Source organism: Mastigoproctus giganteus, chromosome 3 (genome assembly GCF_048544385.1).
Source record: "Mastigoproctus giganteus isolate SK-2022 chromosome 3, ASM4854438v1, whole genome shotgun sequence".
Taxonomy (NCBI): Eukaryota; Metazoa; Arthropoda; class Arachnida; order Uropygi; family Thelyphonidae; genus Mastigoproctus; species Mastigoproctus giganteus.
The window spans coordinates 196,665,938-196,690,679 of NC_143577.1; the positions used below are offsets into that span (position 1 = coordinate 196,665,938).

Consider the following 24,742-nt stretch of genomic DNA (forward strand, 5'->3'; position numbering starts at 1 on the left):
TGGGATATCAAGTTTAATGTCCAAGTTTGCAGATGATACAAAGGTTGGCAGGGTCGTTAAGGACAATACTGACGCTATGCTGCTGCAACAGGATCTGGAAAGGTTGAACAGATGGGCTGAGAGGTGGCAAATGAGGTTTAACATCGACAAATGTAAAGTGCTGCATATGGGAAACAGTAACCCCAGAGCAACGTATCAACTCTGCGGTACTACACTGACAGTGGTGGAGAATGAAAAGGACCTGGGGGTAATTGTGCAGGCAGATATGAAGTTCTCTGAGCAGTGCAGACGAGCTGCAAGAGTAGCGCATGGTGTCTTGTCAATGATATACAGGAATTTTTCTAGCAGGGATAAGGAGGTGATTATTCCCTTGTATAAGGCAATGGTAAGGCCACATCTTGAGTACTGTATACAGGTCTGGAGGCCTCATTTCAAGAAGGATGTAGAGCTGCTGGAACGGGTACAGAGAAGGGCAACAAGATTAGTAAATGGAACAAAGGGTTGCTCTTACGAAGAAAGGCTTAAGTTTTGCAAATTACAGAGTCTGGGGACTAGGCACCGGCGAGGTGATCTGATAGAGGTGTATAAGGCTTTGAATGGTTTGAGCATGCTCAATGCCAATGGGATTCTTCATCTTTCTCAGAATAATCACCTCAGAGGGCATAAATTCAAATTGAGGAAGGACGGATGTCGGATAGATGTGCGGAAATTTGCCTTTGGCCAGCGGGTGGTTGGTTGGTGGAACCGACTTCCATCACTTGTTGTTGAAGTTGATAGCCTAAACAAATTTAAAGCTCAACTGGACAGGTATTTCGAACGAACGGAGGGGTGAAATGGGAGTGGGTGTTTTTTTTTTTTTTTTTTTTTTGGCTGATGCTGAGTAAGCTTGCTTTCTTGCATCATATGCCTCTGCTAATGCTAATGCTAATGCTAATTATCACGTCCCTATCTCTGCTTGTAAAAGTTCGATAGATCATCGATAGGACACCGTTGGCCTTCCTTGCAGCCTGTTTACAATGCTCAGAGAATTTCATGTCTGACCCTATCGTAACACTAAAGTCCCTTTCCTTCAGTACTGTGTTTAGTTGAAACTCCACCAAGTGAATATGTTATTTTGGGATTACTGTTTCCCCGGTGTAATACCTTGCACTTTGTTAGATTAAAGCATAGCTGCAATTTTTCTGACCATTCCTGAAGTCTATCTAGGTCTCTATGAAGAAGCTCAGCTTGACAGTGATCATTAACTACTATACTAATTTTAACATCATCTGCAAATTTAGCATCACGCCCTCTATCCCTTCATCAATTTCGTTTATGAAAATTAAAAACAACGGTGGTCTTAATACTGATCCTCGGGGAACCCCACTTCATACATCAACCTAATCTGAGGAATAGCCATTTATCACAACCCTCTGTTTCCTACCCTTAAGCCATCCTGATATCTATCTAAGGATTTTTCCAATGATTCTAAGCTGTTCCAGCTTATAAAGCAACCGCTCATGTGGGACTGAGTCAAAAGCTTTGCTGAAATCTCAATAAACAATGTCGTAATTATTCCCTAAATCCAACTCATGAGTGACCCTTTCAAAATAGCGAACCAGATTTGTTAAACATGATTTTCCCTTTACAAAACCATGCTGAGTATCCTTGAGAATTTCAATTCTATCCAAATGATCCTGAATTCCACCCTTGATCATTGCCTCCATGATTTTCCCTACCACTGAAATCAGACTGACAGGTCGATTATTTCCCACTTCACTCTTAAAACCACCCTTAAGTATGAGAGAGACATTGACACTTTTCCAATCCAACGGAATCTCCCCAACTTCTCGAATATTCGCTACCAATTCCTTAAATGCCGATCTCCAGGTAATTCTCCAGTAGAGCAAAGACAACTTAGTTGATTTCAATCCTTCTAAAACTCAGTCTTGTCTTATATCTCGCAAAAACGATTCTTCTGCTCCTCTGCTTATCTTTGGTGACACTTCGATTTCTAAGATGATATATATCTGTTTTCGGGATTAACCTGACTTCTAATCTCTCTTGGCACAAGCACATTACAAATATTGCTTCCTCTGAATCTAAAAAACTTGGTTTTCTCCTTCCCTCTCGTCATTACTTTTCTTCTAAACAGCTGTTTACTCTGAAAAAATCGCAAATCCGCCTTACCATGGAATATTGTTCACACATCTGGGGCGGAGTGTGGACAACGTTAGAACCCATTAGGGACCCCAGCTGCTAAATGACCAGAGGAACAACGGTACACGACACTACACATAAACAAAATCCTTATACCTTTAAACTTCTGCATTGACAGTGTTCTGTTTCACACCCACAATGTATACTATGCGGAGACGGAGAAGAAAGCCCTGGTGCCGTTCGACACTGTACTCTGCCCCCAAAACTTCTCTCAGGCTTCTAGATTCCATTGAGAAGAGGGCAGTTAGGTTAATTAATGACTCATCACTAACAGAGTCCCACCACTCGCTGTCTGATAGTCGTACTGTTTCTGCTGCAAGCCTTTTCTACAGATACTTCCATGGGCACTGTTCTTCTGAATTGGTTTCTATAATTCCCGCTCTTTCTCTTTCAAAATAGTCCGAACACGTGCCGTCACCAGCCAACATCCATTTACAGTACAAAGTCAAACTCACAGAACCAACTTTTCATCTTCCTTGTTTATTCATTCAACTGCCGTTTTCTGGAACAACCTTCCTTTATAGGTATTTCCTGAAAATTACAATCTACAGAAGTTCAAGTCCAATGTCAACAAATACCTTCTTTCGTCGTCTTAAACTCCAACCCAAGCACTGTACTAAGTACTATAGGTTCTAATACCTCTCGTGTTTGGGGTTCTGATAAAAAAAAAAAAAAAAAATTGAGCACTGGAAAGAAATACTTCCTTGTGATTTCAATTGACTTTTCCATGGCGTTTGACTCGCTCTGGTGGGCAAGCGTCCTCGGCAGGCTTCGAGCAGCCCAACTTCCAATTAATCCTTCTGCGTTCAAAGTTACCTGACACAAAGAAAAGTCACGGTCAACACATCATAAAGGCAGGTCACCTGACCGGTTAACAGAAGCTGCCCCAAGGGCTTCAGCTCCGTCCCCTATTCTGGAATGTCGTCTTAGACCACTTCCTCAACATTATCAATGTTAACAGTCAAGCCGACGGAGACGACTTAATTCTCACCGTCGCTGCTGACAGCAGACAATGGTTCTACCTTGGAATCCATTGGAGACCGAGCACTAATCATATTGTAACACTGGGCCTCTGAAAACTAGACAGACATTTGGAGGGAATGGTGTTTTTTTTTTTTTTTTTTTTTTTTTCGGCTGATGCTACATAAGCTCATACACTTGCTTTCTTGCATCACATGCCACTACTACTACTACCTTCAAAATTCACCTGAAAGACCAACTCTGTTCTTCTTAAAAAAATTCTTAACCTTGTCCGTCCTCCACAGCTAAAGATCCAAGGTAGAACCATAAAACTGGAAAACCAACATAAACATCTAAGGGTAATCCGAAAAACAAAACCAAACTATTATATTAGGTCACCCGAATATTTAAATTCATATGCTATGCCGTGCTACATGTCTTATGTCTGTTAATTGCGTGTGTTCTATTGTTAATTTTTCTATTTTGCTGGACGAAAATCCCCAGTTTCTGGGGAAACAGCCTTGCTATCTACGCCTGAGACCGAGTAACTCCTCCACGGAATTAATCGATGCCCTTTGAAGTTCCTCGCGTCATCGACGCAATTCGAACCCGGGCCTTTTCCACCAGGTGTGGGGAGGACGACGACGATATCACTGTGCTACCGCACAAACTAGGGGTTATCCTAGACAGGAACCTTTCTTTCACCCCACACCTGGGATATCTTCAAAAGAAGGTACGAAACTTCTCGATTCCTGTCAACAGAATAGCTCACCGACACTGGGCTTTAAAAGACGCTCCCTGACACTATACTACAAAGCTTTATGCCAATTATTAGTTACGGCTCAGGAATACGGTACACAAAGCAAATCACTGCTGTCAAACAAAGAAAACTTGAAACGCACAAACGGATAATTCTTCTCTCCATTGTACTTTCAACACCCACGCTTTGCAGATGCTGGCTGGGACACTCCCTCTGGACCTTGAAATTGTTAGAAACGGGCTCCTCTACCAATTATCCAAGGGCAGAATTGTTTATTGCCTAAACTTCACAAATCCATATAACACTCAAAGGCAGAGGAAAACAGGTTCTCCTTGCACCTTCAACAGTACTGTCAAAGCAGGTGGTCCTACTCCTCCAAGGGAGACATAACAAAGAAGTTCTCCACTTCGATCTGCAAAATTGATTGGCACTAATGATATTAAGAGTAGGAGACCGGCGGAATTACTTAGCAAGTACAGGTCACTGTTGAAAAAAGCCGTGAATTACGGTTGAATTTAAAAGTGTCTGCAATTCTGCCCAGACACGATAGGAGGGAGTATATGATGAGAGCCTTATCGATCAATTCGGCCCTGGAGGGATTGTGCAAGGCTCAAGGGGTAGAATTTTTTTCAGCCTGGACTGTACTTGTTAACAGGAGAGATTGCTTCTACAGGGATGGGATACACTTAAATAGAAAGGGTGCAAGAATTTTTGCTGATGCTGTCGAGGCAGGGTTAGGTGGGTCGGAAAACTGCTAGTTGGGGAGGGATGCAAGGAATAACAGAATAACAGTAGCCACTGGCAGAGGTGGAAGTGATTCTTGCACTGCTTCTATTGAAATGAGCAGAAGCCTGAAAAACAAAATGCAGGATATTTCAGAGACTGCTGGGAGTCATTGCGGTACAAGTAAACACATGGGTTGTGTTAGGGTAGCCAAGAATAGAAACAGGTGCATGTATACCTGCGTGTACACCAATGCTAGGAGTTTGGTAAATAAATTTGATGAATTTGAGGTATTGCTCAAAACATCAAAGGCAGATATTGTTGGGATATCAGAGAAGTGGTGTCACACAGATATATGGAATGCGGAACTGGAATTTGGGGAATACAATGTGTATAGAAAGGATAGACAGGACAGGAGGGGAGGAGGGGTTATGCTATTAGTTAAGAAACACATAAAGTCCAAGGAAGTGAAGCCAGTCGACATCGATGGACAGGGTGTCACAGTTTGGTGTGACATAAGCATAGGGAAATCAAAATTGTGAGTAGGAGTGTGCTATAGGCCTAATGACTCTGATGAGTGTAATAAGATATTAGACAGGGAAATAGAGTGGGCCAGTAAATCAGAGAGTCTTATAATGGGGGATTTTAATTTCCCAGATATTGACTGGAATTTGTGGGTTGGTCACTCGCACACTAGCAAGGCTTTTGTGGATTTATTGGATGATTGTTTTCTACATCAGCATGTTTGTGAGGCAACAAGAGGGAGCAATACTCTTGATCTGATTATCAGTAGTGATTCTTCATGCATTAAGAATCTGCACATAAATGAACCACTAGGTGGCAGTGATCACAGTGTGTTGAAGTGGGATTTACTCAAGAAGGTAACTACCATCAGAGGTAAAGGGAAGGGTTTTTGTTTTCGCAAAGGCGACTATGATGGTCTGAGACAGTATTTAAATTCTATACAGTGGGACCAACTGATGATGTTACCAACAGCAAACTCAAAATGGGAAGCATTCAAGGAACTAATCTTGGAGGCTACCAGGCTTAACATACCAACTAAGAAATATTGTTCAAGGTTTAGGCCTAAATGGTTGTCAGATGAACTAATGAGACATGTGGCAGAGAAGAAAAATGCATGGGATACATACAAATTAATGGGTGACATGGAAGCCTATGATAGATATAAGTTGGTCTGTAACCAAGTCACAAAGGAGATTAGACAGGCAAAGGCAGACTACGAAAAATCCTTGGCAAAGGATGCAAAGAAAAACAGAAAAGAGTTCTTTACCTATTTAAACTCAAGAAGGAAAGGGATGAATCAGATTGGTCCACTGGATATTGATGGTTCAACAGTTGAGGATCCTGCTCAGGTGGCTAACAATCTAAACGAGTATTTTGCATCTACATTCACGCATGAGGAGTTATTCAGGAAGGAGAATGATGTGGGTAAAGTAAACATTGCCAGTGAACTGGATGATTTTGTAATAACTGAGAGGAAAGTGGAGGAGAGATTGTTGAGGATAAACATAAAAAAGGCACCTGGGGTGGATGGGATCTATCCAGTTATATTAAAGGAGGCAGCAAAGGAGGTAAGCAAACCCCTAGCCATAATTATGAGAGCTTCTTTGGACTCAGGGGAGGTACCCTTAGACTGGAGATGTGCAAATGTAACCCCAATTCACAAAGGCTGACACAAGTAATTATAGACCTGTTAGTTTACCTTCTGTTCCAGGTAAATTAATGGAGGTACTGGTTAAAGAAGCACTGCAGGATCATCTAGACAAGAATTCAGTTATAGCTCAGACGCAGCATGGTTTTGTTAAGGGCAGGTCTTGCCTGACCAATTTGATTGGATACTATGATGTAGTCACAAAAGAACTGGATGCAGGGAATAACTTTGATATTATATATTTGGATCTTAGAAAGGCTTTTGATACTGTTGCACATGGAAGACTGCTGCACAAAATGGAGCAGTGTGGCATTGCAGGCAAATTGCTGCTATGGATGAGGGGATGGTTGAGTGGCAGAAGACAGAGAGTGGTAATCAATGGACACTGCTCAACGTGGACTAATGTTATTAGTGGAGTTCCTCAGGGTTCAGTGTTGGGTCCGTTGTTGTTTTCGGTGTTTATGAATGATATTGATGATGGGATATCAAGTTTAATGTCCAAATTTGCAGATGATACAAAGGTTGGCAGGGTTGTTAAGGACACCACTGATGCTATGCTGCTGCAACAGGATCTGGAAAGGTTGAACAGATGGGCTGAGAGGTGGCAAATGAAGTTAAACATTGACAAATGTAAAGTACTACATATGGGAAACAATAACCCCAGAGCAACGTATCAACTCTGCGGTACTACACTGACAGTGGTGGAGAATGAAAAGGACTTGGGGGTAATTGTGCAGGCAGATATGAAGTTCTCTGAGCAGTGCAGACGAGCTGCAAGGGTAGCTCATGGTGTCTTGTCAATGATATACAGGAATTTTTCTAGCAGGGATAAGGAGGTGATTATTCCCTTGTATAAGGCAATGGTTAGGCCACATCTTGAGTACTGTATACAGGTCTGGAGGCCTCATTTCAAGAAGGATGTAGAGCTGCTGGAACGGGTACAGAGCAGGGCAACAAGATTAGTGACTGGAACAAAGGGTTGCTCTTACGAAGAAAGGCTTAAGTTTTGCAAATTACAGTCTGGAGACTAGGCAACGACGAGGTTGTTGTTGTTTGGTTTTTAGGAGCATTAGCAACTAAGGCCATATTGCTCCGGGATATGCGGTGGTCATTCCCTGACCTTTCCACATCCTCCGTATTTGGTGGTGACGGGCTCGAACCCCGGTCTAATCAAGAAGCGTGTGCTACGCACTACTGCTCCTTCCCACCTGGCTACGGAGGCGCCGCACCGACGAGGTGATCTGATAGAGGTGTATAAGGCTTTGAATGGTTTGAGCATGCTCAATGCCAATGGGATTCTTCATCTTGCTCAGAATAATCAGCTCAGAGGGCATAAATTCAAATTGAGGAAGGACGGATGTCGGATAGATGTGCGGAAATTTGCCTTTGGCCAGCGTGTGGTTGGTTGGTGGAACCGACTTCCATCACTTGTTGTTGAAGTTGATAGCCTAAACAAATTTAAGGCTCAACTGGACAGGTATTTCGAGCGAACGGAGGGGTGATATGGGAGTTGTGTGTTTTTTTTTTTTGGCTGATGCTGAATAAGCTTGCTTTCTTGCATCATATGCCTCTGCTAATGCTAAATGCTAATGCTAAATTTTAACCGGAACCTCCGAAATGATTCTCGCCTCGTCTACAGGTCACTTTCCTCCTGACTGGGAATGGGCCCATCAACCAACGCAAAAATGCAAGCACTTGGAATCATCGAGGATCCCTTATGGCATTGTGAGGGCAGTGAAGACAGGGAGTATCATTGTGATCTATACAACATCAGAGAGAGGGACACTTAGAGTGCAGGCGGTGTTCTCATGTGGCGCGGAATAATGTTTAACCGCCGCACCCATCATGTTTTTGATAGGGGTATCAGAACTGAGCAGAGGCACCGAGAACAGATCCGCAAACGCTATATACGACTTTTTAGGGGTATGGTTGGCCCAGATTTTCTTTTCATGTATGACAACGCCACTGCACAAAGAGAAGTTTATTGGAGGAATTTCTTGAAACTGAAGATATCCAACACCTACTGTGGCCAGTATGATCAACAGACTTAGACCCGATCGAATATTTGTTTGACGCCCTTGGGCAGCGACACAGCACAGCGACAGCCAACTCCTCGATCACTTGCAGAGCTAAGGTCTGACCTAGTGGAAGAATGGGGATTTGTTGCCACAAAATCTTATAGACACCCTTATATCGTGCATGGTTCACCGCTGTCAGGCTTGTTTAGCCGTAATGTGACCTTTTTGGTAATTCTTATACAACTCTCAAATGTTACTATGCAAATGTTATTATGATACACTACCATACCAAATTTTGTCCCGCTTCATCCCAAGCTTCACAAGTTACAGAAGGTTTTCTACGTGTTCTGTTATTTTTGTTGACCAGTGAAGTACAATTCTATGAAGAAATCATCCAGTATGAGGAAAAGAAAGATTTAGATAACGTTGACCTTCTTTTTTATGTTTAAGAAACAATGGTTTTTATGCAAATCGAAACCTAGACACTTAATGTACTTGCTTTTTGGCAAATTCAATCTTTCTTTGCACGCTGCTAAAAGGAATGATTTTTTTAAAAACAGATTTTATGAAGTTAAAGAAGCACTGCAGGATCATCTACACAAGGCTTCAGTTATAGATCGGCCACAGCATGGTTTTGTTAAGGAAAGTGTTGTCCCACCAATTTGATTGAATATTATGTTGTGGTTACAAAGGAACTAGATGCAGGGAAGAACTTTGGTATCATATATTTGGATCTTAGAAAGGCTTTTGATACTGTTGCACATGGAAGACTGCTGAACAAATTGGAGCAGTGTGCATTGGAGGCAAATTGCTGCTATTGATAAAGGGATGGTTGAGTGGGAAAGACAGAGAGTGGTAATCAATGGACACTGCTCTTCGTGGACTAATGTTATTAGTGGAGTTCCTCAAGTTTCAGTGTTGGGTCCATTGTTGTTTTCTGTTTTTATACATGATACTGATGATGGTATATCAATCTTAATGTCCAAGTTTGCAGACAATACGAAGGTTGGCATGGTTGTTAAGGACACTAATCACAGTATTCTTCTGCAACAGAATCTAGAAAAGTTGGGCAGATGGGCTGAGAGGTGGCAAATGAAGTTTAACATTGACAAATTTAAAGTACTACTTCTGGGAAGCAGTACCCCCAGAGTAACGTATCAACTCTGGGATATTACACTGACAGTGGTAGAGAATAAAAAGGACCTGGGGATTGTTGTGCAGGCAGATATGGTTTCTGATCAGTGCAGGCGATCTGGAAGAGTACCTCATGATGTCTTGTCAATGATAGACAGGAATCTTTCTAGCAGGGATAAGGAGGTGATTATTCCCTTGTATAAGGCAATGGTCAGGCCACACCTTGAGTACTGTATACAGGTCTGGAGGCCTAATTTTAAGAAGGATGTAGAGCTGTTCGAACGCATACAGAGAAGGGCAACAAGATTAGTGAATGGAACGAAGGGTTTTACTTACGAAGAAAGGCACATTTTCAGATTAGTGTCTGGAGACTAGGCACCTGCAAGATGATCTGATTGAGGTGTATAAAGCCTTGTAAATTAATAAGTAAATTAATAAGAGGAGTTTACCTCAATATAGTACGTGGAACACTTCCGTATGATACCCTCCAGAAATTAAAACGGAAAAAACGAAAAAATCGACAACTTACCGGTACATTAAAGTAAAATATAAATAATTAAATAATCAATTTAACACAATTCAAAATCAATTCAAAACAATTAAAAATCAAATTAACGCAATTAAAAGAATCTAACGAAAAAATTCAAAACGATTTTCCTTCCTGAAGCTGACAATGCTTTTCGACCGACTGTCGTGATCACAGGAATGAAAATTACCGAATCAGACTAAACCTGCAACTTAAATAGTGATTATGTGTCTTCGCGCATGCGCGTAGACACATAATATAAAATTTATATGAAACAGGCGTGTGTTGGTAACAATCTCAATGCAGTAAACTGAGCGTCGTCGCGGTCTTCCGCTTATTTGTCAACACGGAAATTCGAATTGAAGAATTGTCTCCTATTCCGAAAAAGATTCTGTATAACGTAACTAGGTAGTTTTCGTCGAGCTTGCATAAAAAAAAAAAAAAAAAAAAAAAAAAATGGCGTATAATATAAAAATCCGGACATTTAGACAAATTTATAAAAATTTACCCGGACAAAAATTTTAGAGAAAAAATTCGCACAAATCCGGTTAAAAGAGGACCGATGGTAACCCTACCATTAACCATCTTTATTAGGTAAAAATGTGTCTGTAAAAATCAGTTTCACTGGACACACAAAGAAAACTATATATATTTTTTGAATATAATTTATATCATTATATTTATAGATTATAAATTTTTAACGTTAATGTCTGTTTATAATTTTATCGCCTTAAATTAATTTCATATGATGATCGTTTCCGTTAGGTGTATGATGAACAGCACAGAGAAGTAAGGTATGTTACTACTATGTGATATACAGTACTGCATGTACCGTGTTTCTTTCTTTCTTTTGTAGCGGTTGGATGGTAAGGTTGTGGCTTTTGTGATTGGTTTAGTTACATATGTAGATAGTTAGCTTTTCTATGTTATTTACCCAGAGATAAGAACCGTATTTCCTTTCTTTGTTTTGTAGCTGTTGCTTGATAAGGTAATAATTGATTTGATGATGTATTCATTTAGTTTAGTTACATACGTAGATGAGAACCGTTCCTATGTAGGCTCCTCATAAATAAGAACCAGTACGTAATTAAGCTATTAAAAATAATAGTTAATTTTATTAAATTAAATTTTCAATGAATGCACTCCGAGTAGTGTCTTCATTAACAATAATAATTAGAGCCTGCGTTATCACAAATAGTGTTTTATACGATGAAAGTAATAGGGAAGATATTGGATGATAAATTTTTATTTTCTTATTATGTTTTGTGACAGTATCTTTCCAGTTTATATCAGTTATGTATTCTGTTAACTTTATTTAAAACCCGTTAAAGTACTGTGTTATGTCGATTTAATTTGGTACTGTAATAAGCATTTTTGAAAATGATGACTGTATTCATGGATAAGTGAAGCATGTTATTAACGTTAATTGAGAATTAGCATATGATGCAAGAAAGAAAGCTTATGCACCATCAGCCAAAAAAAAAAAAAAACCCTTCCCGTTTCACTCATCCATTCACTCCAAACGTTTGTCAACATCTTCCTTGAATTTATTTAAGATATCAACTTCCACAGTGACAGATGGAAGTTTGTTCCAGCAATCAACTACCTGCTGGCTAAAAGCAAATTTCTGCACCTCTATTCTCTCTACAATTGTCTTTCCAATTTGAGTTTATGCCCCCTCAGGTTTGTGATCTGAGCAAGAGGAAGAATCCCATCAGCATTGAGCCTGCTCAAACTATTCAAAGCCTTGTACACATCAATCAGATCGCCTCGCAGCTGCCTATTCTACAGATGCTGCAATTTGCAGAACTTAGCCTTTCTTCTTAAAAGCATCCATTTGTTGCCCTACTCTGTACTCATTCTAGCAACTACATCTTTCCTAAAATGAGGTCTCCAGACCTGTGTGCCATGGTGTGGCCTGACCACTGCCTTATACAAGGGGATAATCACCTCCTTATTCCTGTATATCATTGATTGTACATTTAATACATTTCTACAACACATGCAGAGTAGTAATTCTACCAGGAAATAGTTTTCTCGTGATATTTATTATCCAAGTGGATCGGGGAGTGCATTGGAGTTAGGTCAGGTGTTTTTTTTTTTTTTTTTTTTTTGTTTCTAATTTTGAATATAGAATAAAGATTACTATTTAATGTTTGGCAATTTATTCAATCAGTAAATCCCTTCCTGGCAACAATATATATACGAAGTATAGTGGGGGTGGCCAACTTAATTTGTGATACGATCTACTTTTTTTCCTTCAAAATGTACTGCGATCTATCGTCTCAAGAATTTCATTTCAGGTGGTTAAAAAAAGTTAATCAACACATATTGAAAATTGTTCTTTATAAATTTTAAAATTAAATACAATTCAGAATTCTTATTTTAAATTAACATATACATAAATTTTTAAGTTATGCGAAGTTTGTCTTCATGTCATCTGCCAAGCTTTCAAAATCGGGGATATACTGTGATAAGGCCACACTAATCATAAAGAATCTTCTGTATGTAAGTCTACACAAGTACAACGATTCTTCTCCTTTGTTTGTTTAAAATACAAAAAGCCCAATTCATGTAGATATGTGGAACCAAAACAGGAATTTAAATGTTCACTGCATTTTTTTACATTTGGGTACTTCTCTCAGCAAACATTCTTCCAAAAGTCTTTCTGATGATTTGTCTTTTAGGAAGATATTGTTTTGCAATGTAATAATTTCATTTTCAGTAATATTTTCTCTATGTGAAAATCAGTTTTTTTTATTTATTTATTTTTTATTTATTTATTTTTTTTTTTCTGCATTTTGTTTCGTATCTAAGTTGACATTAAATGGATAAAAATATATTGAACAATGTCTTCAATTGTTTTAAAATCACCGAATCTGGTTTCAAAATCGTCCAACTTTTTTCACATCTGGTGAGGATGAGTTGGCATACCCAGGATATATCATCACTCTTCTCTTTCTTGGTGATTTCCTTCTACTTCTATCTCTCAGGGTAACTGAGGAATTACTTTTTTTTTTTTTGCTGTGCAGCATATGGCTAATAAAAAATAATATTTTTGCAAATGATCTTGCATATTTGCAAAATGATAATTTTTTTTGAGATCCTTAGCCATTGCCAAAAATTAATGTTTATATGCAGAAATACTACTAATCATGTCACACACATTTTATATTTTCCAAATTCAGATCACTTTAATTTACTGGTGAAATCTGAGAAAAAAGCTAGATCACCCAACCACTCCATAGCTGCTGATAATAATCTCCCCTTCGATCAAAATGTTTTTTTTTTTTTTTTTTTTTTAAATTTCATTCAGCAAATTTCGAAATCTGTAGAAACTTACTCCAACTCAGCCACCTCACATCTGTGTGTAAGATCAGATGTAGTTCATTTTCATTGAGTTGCATTTTAAAAAGTCTCCCTTTGAAGAGATTGTCCTCTGATGGAATTCACGATTTTGAAAGCTATGTCCATAACACTTCTAGTACTTAATCTTTTGCTGGTTAACACTTGTTGGTGGATGATTCAGTGGTAACTCAAATCTCGGAATTCGTCATCCTTTTGTCACAATGTGATGAATCCGATGTGATGATGTACAGTCATTGCTTTAGTTCCGTCTGTTGTTATCGATAAGAGCTTAAATAGCGGTAATTTAGAGCATAAATAGTGATAATTCTAACACATTCAATAAAATTTTTGAATGTGTTAGATATATCAAGACCTCTAGTTCTTTCTTTTAATGAAACCATGCCCAGCAGTTCTTTTCTGGTGGCAGAATCATCACCCATATGAATAAAAACGAGCAATTGAGCTATATCTGATGTCTGGTGATTCATCCAGTTGTAAAGAAAAGAACACACAATTAGCAATATGAGCACGCAATTGTTTGCTCAGATTTTTACTCACTTTTGATAAATTGCATCACAGTATTTTGAGATAATTGGAGATCTTGAAGAGCACTTTTAAGCCACGGAAGCATTGCAAATCAGGCAACAGTTTTTTTATCACAAAAAAGTATTCTATTCCTACTCGATGAAAATAAGTTTTACTCATTTTCGTAGTATTCATTTTAAATCAAAGGGTATTAAATCAATGTATACTTACTGTCCAGTTATTAATATTTGCCCCAGGGGCTCACATCTGGTGAGTATGGGCTTGGCACACCCAGGGTCCCGAGCTGGATATTATTATTCTTCTCTTTCTTGGTGATTCCTTTCTACTTCTCTCAAATTTTTTTTTTTTTTTTTTCTGGTCTGTGCAGCATAAGCATCAGGGTTCCTTGTGCCATATGGATAATAATAATAAGTAAGCTAAATAAGAATTCGACACATACATTGCTTTCCACAACGTAACTGCATGAATTTTCACTAGACAAGCCTAACGACTGCACAGCAACAAGAGTAGTGATTTGATGGATTTGTAATAAGCGTATGCAGTGGGGTGCATAATAATATTTAGATTTTGACTAATCAATTTTTTATGTATATTTAAAATTCGTCGTGACGTGATCAGTCGAAATTAAAATAAATATCTGTATGTATTAATAAATGTGAAAGTAGGGTTAAGAATGTGAGTGAAAGTTAGACAAGATGTTAGAAGGAAATGGATAGCAGAAATATGAACAAATGTAGGTGTTAAAAGGGGAAAAGAATGTGAATATCTTATAAGTTATGATGAATAATGCAAAATTATAGGCTGAATTATAAAGTTAATTAGAGAGGAGTGACCTGTAAAGTAAAAAAATGCTAAATAATTTAAAGTGACAAATAAATAAAAGTAATGGTAGCTAGCATCAGATAAGGGTGGATAAATTTGGCTATATTCAAAAGTGGGTAGAACAAATATGCACTGAAGTCTTATGTTAGCAAAAGTAAAAAATTGATTTGATACATGATCAGGTATTTCTTCAAGGGGACTACACCTGATCATGCATCAAGGACTGTTTCTATACTTTTCCATAAATGTGAAAGAGAATAAATTGAGTGGGATTGAAAGTATTTTGACTCATGAAGTATGCACAAGGTAGTCCCAGTGCAGTGTACGTTGTATAAAATAATCAAGTTTAAAATTAAACCTAGTTGCATAGTGCAGGTACAAATTCAGATTCAGGTAGCAAATGCAAATAGAAGTTTGGAATTGGTGAAAGGTGCAAATATAATTTGTGGTGAAGTTTGGAATTGGTGCAAAAGGTGAAGTTTGGAATTGGTGCAAATATAATTTGTAGAATTTAGTTAATATCATTTGCAAGCTATAAATTCTATAAGGTTGGGGAGTGAATTGAGGATAGGAAAGGAGTAAAAGTATATATGAATGAGATAAAGGCAAAAACAGCAAGAGATTGAGGATAGTAGGAATATTCATATCGCCCTCATATTGCACTAATAGTTTATGAACGGGGAAAAAATAGGTAGAAAGTGTTAAGAAAAGAAATTATAAGTACTGGATAAGCTGGGGTCGTAAAGCCCATCATATTTTAGTAACCACCCTGGCTATGTGAATATTACACTGAAAAACAGACAGCTACCAATTGCATGTGTAGTGATAAATTGAAAATAAGTGCAGAAAAGCATACAAAATGATACCTGGAATATTCAAGCAGTGGGTAGTAGCGAAAAGAAGTGGGAAGCGACAGGCGAATATATATGGTTGAGATGATAGCTGTAACTAAAGCAGTAGTATATATGGACAGTTCTTAGAGCTCATTAATTTGTAGTGATGAAGCTGACTTGAAAGAGCTGTGAAAAATTGATAATGACTTCTATAGTTGTTTTTGATAAGTATATAGAGATACCACTAATGAAGCATTGACAAGGAGAAAGCATATCTATATCGGCAAACCTTGATGCAGATATATATAATAAACAAATTTTGCAGACAGATAAATGAATGGAAGACAGGAATGTAATACTCCAAAAATGAGTGTAAATAAAATAGCAATTTCAAAGGTACTGGAAACAGTATTTGAAAAAACAGCATTTAAAGAAGTAATAAAATGACTAAGTGTCCAAACATGTAAAAGGAGTATATAAAATGAATGTGGGTCAAATGCATATATCCAAGGCTAAATTGCATGTTAATAGTCCATCAAAAAAAGAATAGAGTATATATAAGCAATGCTTTATAACATTACACATACATCAAAGTAAGTCCGTGAACTGCACTGAGCAACGAAATATGAAATCCTTGGTTGGACCGAAATCGAAATACTTAGCTGGTAAAATATCCTAAAGGAAGAATATAGGTCAAAAAACTGTAATCCAATTGGAGAAGTTACATTGTATAAGGGAGGCCTCAATACAATATTTGTTGAAGATTTTAGACATTAAATCAATTGGAGGTGAACAGCTATATAAAAACCAGCAATAATAAATATATTCAGTGTACAAGTTGATTGAAGGATTGTACATATATAATATGCTAAGGTGAAAGGTTTTAAGGTTGTACGAGTAGAGCCTTATTTAATTACTTATATAAATTTTGGAAATCCAAGTTCCATAGTAATATGTAATTTTTTGCTTGAATAGGATAAAGCGGCAGTATAAGTAAGGGCAAACTGTAGTAAGTAAAAATTCCACTAAACATTTGGGATGCAGCCATTCATCTAAATTGGAAATGGATAAGTTCAGAAGATGATTCCAAAGGAGAATAAATCCAATGGCGACTTATAGGCGAATAAATCCTTCTGTGGTCCAGTAGTGATAAACTGTATACAAGTTGGGAAGTACAAATTCCTGTACATCATAAATTCTTAGATGACATTGCTGTCAAAACCCAAAGCAGATAGTTATTCAAAACAATGGAATAGAAGTACTTGAAAGATCCAAGAAACATATCCATTGATTTGCATAAGTACCTAACAACTGAATATGAATTATAAATAACTGGTGGTTTTTGATGGATTTTATTAAACAAAGGTAAATGTTTATAGAAAAGTGTAATTGAAACACTTAGAGTAAAGGAACCAGAAAATCATTCCATAGGAAATCATGTGAAATTATTACTTTCTAATTAGTGGAAATACCACCATAAAATATTACAACTGTACAAATACTCACTAAAACTGACCTGATTAAAGTATAATATAACCAAACTTATGTCTGATAAATTGAGCTACAATGTTAAAACTGTATTTGATAAAAAAAAAAAAAAAAAAAAATAGGCATATGGTTATTAATGAGCTTATTGTAAAGTAATTGCATAGCTTTAGTGAACAATAAGTGGTTACTGCAAATGTAAGCTAGCCTGATGACTTGAGCACATAATATTCTTATGCACTTTTTTAGAAATATTGGAATTACTATTAGTAAGGTATATGATATTGAAGTTTAATTTATTTCTTTTATCAAATAAGTCAATACTAGTGGAAGATCAGTGTTGTATTAAGGTAAAGGAAGTTGGCTGTGTTTCTTTATTTAACTGAAGTTCACTGGGATATATCATTTTAGCTATAGGTTCAAAGTTAAGTGTTCAAAACAAGGATGTCATCTATATATCAAAATGCTAAAAAGTTATGGTTGGGGTTGCTGTTCGTACTTTGTGAGAGTTTTGATCCCACTTGATTTATTAAATTTCTTCTCTTTCACATTTACAGGCAAGTACAGAAACAGTCCTTGATGCATGATCAGGTGTAGCCCCCCAGACTGAAGAAATACACCTAATTCTGTTTTTGCATGAACTTTTTTTTACACGAATTTGGTTTAACACGATTTCTATGAATTTTTTTTTTTTTGCCTAAATTCTATGAAATTTTTTTTTTTTTATTTGTGGCATATTAGTATCATTTCTATATTACACGCACCAATAGATTGGATAACAGCTAGTGTATGCATTTTGAAACGTGTGCTTTTGTTTACCAATGTATCTATGAATTATCAACGTTTTTATTGAATTTGGTGCACATTATGGTATTCATGCATTGTATCTTCGGAAGACATTTAGTAGTAAGCTCTATTTCAAAGTGAAAGAATCTTTAGTGAAATTTGTGCACATATAAATTTATTAATTTTGCCGATAGTCAATAAATTGGAAGTTTACAAATTTTTCATACTTTTTTTTTTATTAATTATAACAGATATTTTTCGGTAGCCCTGATATAATGTCGAATAATTTGCCTATTACCAAAATGAAAAGGAAAGCGATTTCTTTGGAACTTAAAATTCAAATTTTAGATCGTCTTGCAACTGGACAAGGGGCTACGTCTGTAGGAAAGCATTTTGGTGTACATGAAGCTACTGTAAGAACTATTACGAAAAATGAAACTGCAATTAGGAAGTCGGTATGTTCTGTAACAAAAGTAAGTGTTAATTCATCATCATATACAAGAGATATTGTCAAGGAAAAAATGGAAAAGGCTCTGGTAATATGGATAGAAGATCAGTCACCAAAAAAAGAGTACACGTAGATGGAAATGCCATCAAGCAAATAGCACTAAGAATTTACAGACAGATTAAAGAAAAGGAGCCAAACACTTCATCTCAGTTAAACAGAAAGTATGAATTTTCTGCGAGTACAGGTTGGATGACAAGGTTTCTTAAAAGGAATGCTCTTCATAATATAAAAATTAAAGGTGAAACTGCATCTGTAGATGAATCGGCTGCTCAAGTATTCCCGCAGGAACTTGCAAAAATTATTGAAGATGGAGGATACACTCCTGATCAAGTGTGGAATGCAGATGAAACTGGTTTCTTCTGGAAACGAATGCCGAACAGAACGTATGTAGCCAAATCGCAGAAAACTGCTGGTGGTTTTAAGGTAGCTAAGGATCGTGTGACCTAATTATTTTCTTCCGACGCTTCAGGAGATCGATTGTTGAAACCACTGCTGGTAAATCGAGCCCTAAACCCACGTTCAATGAAAGGTGTAGATATCAATAAACTGCCTGTTCACTGGATGGCAAACAAGAAGGCCTGGGTGACCACTGCTATCTTTACAGAATGGTTCAACAAATGTTTCGTCCCAGAAGTCAGACGTTATATGAATTTGAAAGGTCTCGAATTTAAAGTTCTTCTGATTCTCGACAATGCACCCATCTTGGAACACCCAAACGTACAAATTTTATTTCTGACACCTAATACTACATCTTTGATACAGCCACTAGACCAAGGTATAATTGGGACAATTAAAACATACTACGTAAAACGAACATTCCAACATGTTTTGGACAAACTGAATGACGAAACACTAACAGTCATTGATGTGTGGAAAAAATTCTCAATTATGGATTGTATCAATCAAGTTAGATTAGCGTTAACTGAATTAAAACCAGCAACTTTAAATGAGTGTTGGAAAGCGGTTTGATCACAATGTGTAAAAAGCAAAAATCCCATCATCCCTAATATGACTGAATTTCCCAAAATCATTACAATGGCACACAAAATTGGTGGAGAAGGATTAGATTATCTATCGTTTGAAGATATTGATGAATTGTTAACCGACAAAGCCCTAAGCGAAGATGAAATATTAGAGGTTGTCCTTGGGACTCCTTATCCCACAGAATGTAGTGATAATGAAGAAAATGATCCTGTTCTAAATGCAGATTTAATAAAAGAAGGTCTGGAACTAGCCAGAAAATTAGGTAATCATTTTGTCAAACATGACCCTAATGAGGAATGCGCTGGGAAGTTTCAACGTGAACTGAAGTTGTTGACAGCCTCTTACAGAGAATTATATAACGGCCTAACACAAACACAACGATTAATAACTGAATTCGTTCGTAAAACCGGTGAAACAAGCTGATTTTGCTCAAGAGATCACAGAAAGAATTTCATTAAAATAGAGGAAGAAGACAATGTCCACAACATTTCTAGTGAAGCAGTGATATTCCAGTCGTACGCAAACATATGCACCGTTTATTATCAGAAAGTGAAAATGAATAAAATCTTTTTTGTGTAAAACAGTTTTTTTTTTTTTTTGTTCACGAAGAATTTTTTTTTTCATTTCATATGCATACAAATTTACTTTAATACATTTTCATTGCATATTATTACATGTGTATTTTGTTGAAATAAAATAATAAGCTTAAAACTTATATAAAGAGATATTTATATAAGAGATAATTTATAAAAAATATTTTGAAACTAAAGATATCCAATGACCGCCGTGGCCAGCGCGATCCACAGACTTAAATTCGATCGAATATTTTTGTGTTTTTTTAATTATTTTTACTGATGTTTTTTTTTTTTTTTTTTTTTTTTTTAAGATCCGGAACCAATCTCCTTTTCTTCCATAAATACAATGTCTTTTTTTACACATATTTTTCCGAAACGTATCTATTGTGTAAAAACAGAATTAGGTGTACCTGATCATGTGTCAATTTTTACTTTTGCTAACATCAGACTTTTTATTGCATATTTACTCTACCCCTTTTGAGTATAGCCAAATTTATCCACCCTTATCTGATGCTAGCTTTTGAGTATAGCCAAATTTATCCACACTTATCTGATGCTAGCTACCATTATTTTTATTTATTTGTCACTTTATTTATCGTGCCTCCTTAGCCAGGTGGGAAGGAGCAGCAGTGCGTAGCACACGCTTCTTGATTAGACCGGCGTTAGAGCCCATCACCACCAAATACGGAGGATGCGGAAAGGTCAGGGAATGACCACCGCATATCCCGGATCATGTCGCTGCCTCTAATGAATGCTTAATTATTTATTTATTTATTCTCTTTATTATAAATTAATTTATGTTAATATTTAATACAAATCAATGATAGTATATATTTCGGCTTCATATGGAGGAATTGCAAGTTGCTGCCTCTAATGAATGCTTGATTATTTATTCATTTTATTATAATTTAAACTTCGTCAACAGTTAATATAATTCAATAGTAATGGGTCGATATGCTAATTTAGCAATGCCTGTGTCGCCATCTATTTTCCTTTTTCTTCTATATAAGCTGATTCAGCTTACAGTATGTCAGTGGTGTGGCTCTGCTCCAGAGTGCTATCTGTTCTATAGTTTATTTTTCGCTGCATAAGGACCACCGCCGTGCAAATCCTCTGCACTGGTGGATCGATCTTTTCACCAAGGCGACGATTTGTATAGCGATTGAAATGCAGCGATTCCATGACCATTATTGGCCTCGTGGTCCTCTGTCGATATGGGGCATAATGGTCAGTCTATATTTTACTTTAATTTATTTTGATTTTGTTATCGTTTGGTAGTTCCTTTAACCCTCTTTTGGTGATATTTCACGTCTTTCGGAACTGGTACCTCTGGGGGGTACCGCTAAATTATTATATAATTGGCATTATTCTAAAAATTTGTATAGTTTTTATTAATTGGATTTAAAACTCGAAATTACATAAGGGTTATCGGGCTACTATTATGTGTATTTCTTTTTTCGATCGTTTGTTTATTTGGGTTATTTTTATGTTAATTTTCGCTCTATAGTTTTTGCCATACTACTGGCTTATGTTTTATTTAATTTAAAATATTGGATATATATATACAGGCATACCTCGGTTAACGTTACCTCTGATAACGAAGCTTCGATATAACGAAGTCGGCAATTTCAAGCCCCATTTAACATAAAAAAAATATATTCCAGTTTAATCACCTGAAATCTAAACAAACTGAAGAAATTACGGAAACCTTTGGGGCTTCTCGTGGTTGGTTCGAGAAATTTAAAAAACGGGCCAGGATTCATAGTGTAAAATTAACAGGAGAAGCTGCAAATAAGTTTCCAGAAAAACTAAAGGAAATAATTGAACGTGAAAATTTTCCAAATTTGGTGTTCAATGTTGACGAAGGCGGTTTGTTCTGGAAACGGCTACCAACAAAAAGCTTCATATCTATTGAAGAAAAATCAGCTAGAGGATAAAGCAGCCAAAGACCGTTTAACGTTACTCTTTGGATCAAATGCCTCTGGCGATTATAAATTAAAATTGTTATTAGTTTACCATTCAGAAAAGCCGAGGGCGTTAAAAGGTAACATAAAAATGAATTTACCTGTAATATGGAAAGCAAATAGAAAAGCGTGGGTTACCAAGGAGTTATTTACTGATTGGTTTGTTAACCACTTTTGTCCCGAAGTAAAACGGTATTGTCAAAAAAACAACTTTGAAGAAAAAGCTCTTTTGCTGTTAGACAATGCTCCGGGACATCCTACTGATCTTAACACGTTGGACACATGCATTCCTGTCAAAGTTGTGTTTCTTCCAGCAAACACGACTTCCCTGATTCAACCATTGGATCAGGAAGGAAAAGCATAATTTAAAGCTTATTATCTGCGCCGAACATTAAGCAGTTTAACTGAACTAGAGGATAAAGAGGAAATGACAGTTAAAACTTTTTGGAAAAACTACACCATTAAAAACGCAATTGAAAACATTGATAGTTCTTGGAAAGAAGTCACTAAGAAATGCTTAAATGGAGTTTGGCGCAAAATATGGCCAGAAGTTGTACTAGAAGAAGAAAATAACATCCAAGAAATTGGAAATGAAGTTATCCAGATGGCTCAATCAATAGGTTTCGAAAATGTCGATGAAGAGGATGTTAGAAATTTATTGAATGCAGAAGATGGTTTTTCAGTGGAAGATTTAGAAAACCTTGTTAGCAACGAAGACGAAGTTAAAGAAGTTCCTGCCGAAAAAGTGTTAACAACCAAAGATTTAAAAAGGTGCTTAAATGACATTGAAAACGTTAATTTTTTTTAGTGAAAATGATCCTGATTTAGGAAGAAGTATTATTGTTAAGCTATCAGTGTTAAATGCAATAACTCCGTATAGGCAATTGTTAAATGAAAGAGAAAAAGAGCATAAACAATCAACTTTAGACTCGTATTTTAAAATGTGATTTCACTTTGTATGTAAGTTGACTGTTTATTTAATAAAACTTTTCTTTGTCCGAAAAAAAATCTTTTCATTTTCTTTACGTAAGAACGTATCCCTATTCTGGCCATAGTATTTTTACCTCTGAAAACGAAGTTTCGCTTAACGAAGTAATTTCGTGGAACGCATCCTATTCGTTATTCGAGGTATGCCTGTATATATATATATATCTATCTCACATTGTTCAACTTTTCTGCCAAAAGAATGAAGCACTAGCTATGGGGAGGAGAAATGCTTGCTTCTGGATTTGATTACATATTCTTCAAGTAATACATGCAACTTTTTTAGTTATTACATTGCTGGTGCAATTTTGTGCATATATCTTAATTTTAAAAACTTTTGGCCTTTTTTTTTTTTTTTGGCAACTTTAATCAGTTGTGCAGTTGCAACACATTTCTTTTTTTAAAAAAATAATTCGTTGAATTCTGATTAATGTCAATTCAATTCCTGTTTGAGACTGAATGATGTATGACTTATCTTTGTTGATGCAAAACTTGAAACGACTATGGTGAACAAATATATATTCAACAGTACTTTTTGATAATGTATAATAGTTGAACTTTTGCTGGACTGATATTTTTTGTATTATTACTGAGAGGCCGAAGTGGGAATTTTGCATTTCACCCTGATACTGAGAAATGAATTAAAGAGAACACTAACATGGATGTAATTGCACTATATTTTATTGACGTTTGGGATGAGTTATTTTATGTGATGGTTTTTATGTGCCCTCTTTTTTGGGCATTTTACATTTCAAAGGCTTGCTTGGCAAGTGATGAATAATTATTGGGACGTAATTCTGAAGAGATGATGTGATACATTTCTGATGTCTTAAAGCCTTAATTAAAGTATAGATTTTAAAAGTAATGAAAATTTTACTCATGTAAAATTGGGCATCTAAAAGTTGGTTTTTTTTTTTTTTTTTTTTTTTGCATTCAATTTTTTCTCTTCACACACGTAACAAAAAAAATGTGTTATTACTTTCGCTGTGACATCTGAGCAGTAACTGTTACTGTCACATCTAAGGAATATTACTATAATAATAACAATAATACTAGTGTCGACAAATGAATTTCTCAAGTCGCCGTGGGAAACGTTTTAATGCTGTTTTGTTATTCATTTTCAAGCTATGACTCCATCAAATGAAACAATTTCGTTAAATATACCAAAAATGCAATCTGTAAAAGTGCGTTATAGTCGGATACAGGTTATAATATAAGAACAGTGTTGTAGTGAACCGCATTATAACGGGGACCTGCAGTATATGAATTTAAAATAAGAATTCTGAATTGTATTGAATTTTTAAAATTTATAAACAACATTTTTCAATGTGTTTAACTTTTTTAACGTTGTGCAATGAAATTTTTGAGATGGTAAATCGTGGCACATTTTGAAGGAAAAAAGTAGATTGCATCACAAATTAAGTTGGCCACCCCTGGTATCGACTCCATAAGGCAATGGTCAGGCCATGCCTTGAGTACTGTGTACAGGTCTCTGGAGGCCTCATTTTCAGAAGGATATAGATTTGCTTGAGTGTACAGAGAAGGGCAACAAGATTGAGGGGAATGAAGGGATCCCTCTTACCAAGAGGCTTAAGTTCTGCAAATTGCAGCAGCTGGAGACTAGGCACCAGCGAGGTGATCTGATTGAGGTGTATAAGGCCTTGAATGGGTTGAGCATGCTGAATTCTGATGGGATTCTTCCAGTTGTTCAGATTACGAACCAATCATCATCATCAGCCATTTTCAATCCACTGCAGGATGAAGGCCTCTCCAGCAACTTTCCAGTTCCTTCTGTTTTGAGCACTGGCCATCCATTTACTACTCAAACTCATGAATTTCATCTATCCATCTCCGCCTTTGTCTTCCAGGTTTTCTTCTAGCTCCTCTTGGGTACCATTCTGTTATTTTCTTAGTC

The 24,742-nt window shown here is 36.6% G+C and overlaps 1 long non-coding RNA gene across 1 annotated transcript in view; it reads left to right on the plus strand.

Annotated features, from left to right (window-relative positions):
* Nucleotides 1-10,830: 10,830 nt before the first annotated feature.
* LOC150088548 (uncharacterized) overlaps nucleotides 10,831-24,742 on the plus strand; it is a 40,700-nt gene continuing 26,788 nt past the window's right edge. The window contains exon 1 of the long non-coding RNA XR_016546794.1: nucleotides 10,831-10,858. This is a non-coding gene — a long non-coding RNA (uncharacterized LOC150088548). The remainder of the gene's footprint in view (nucleotides 10,859-24,742) is intronic.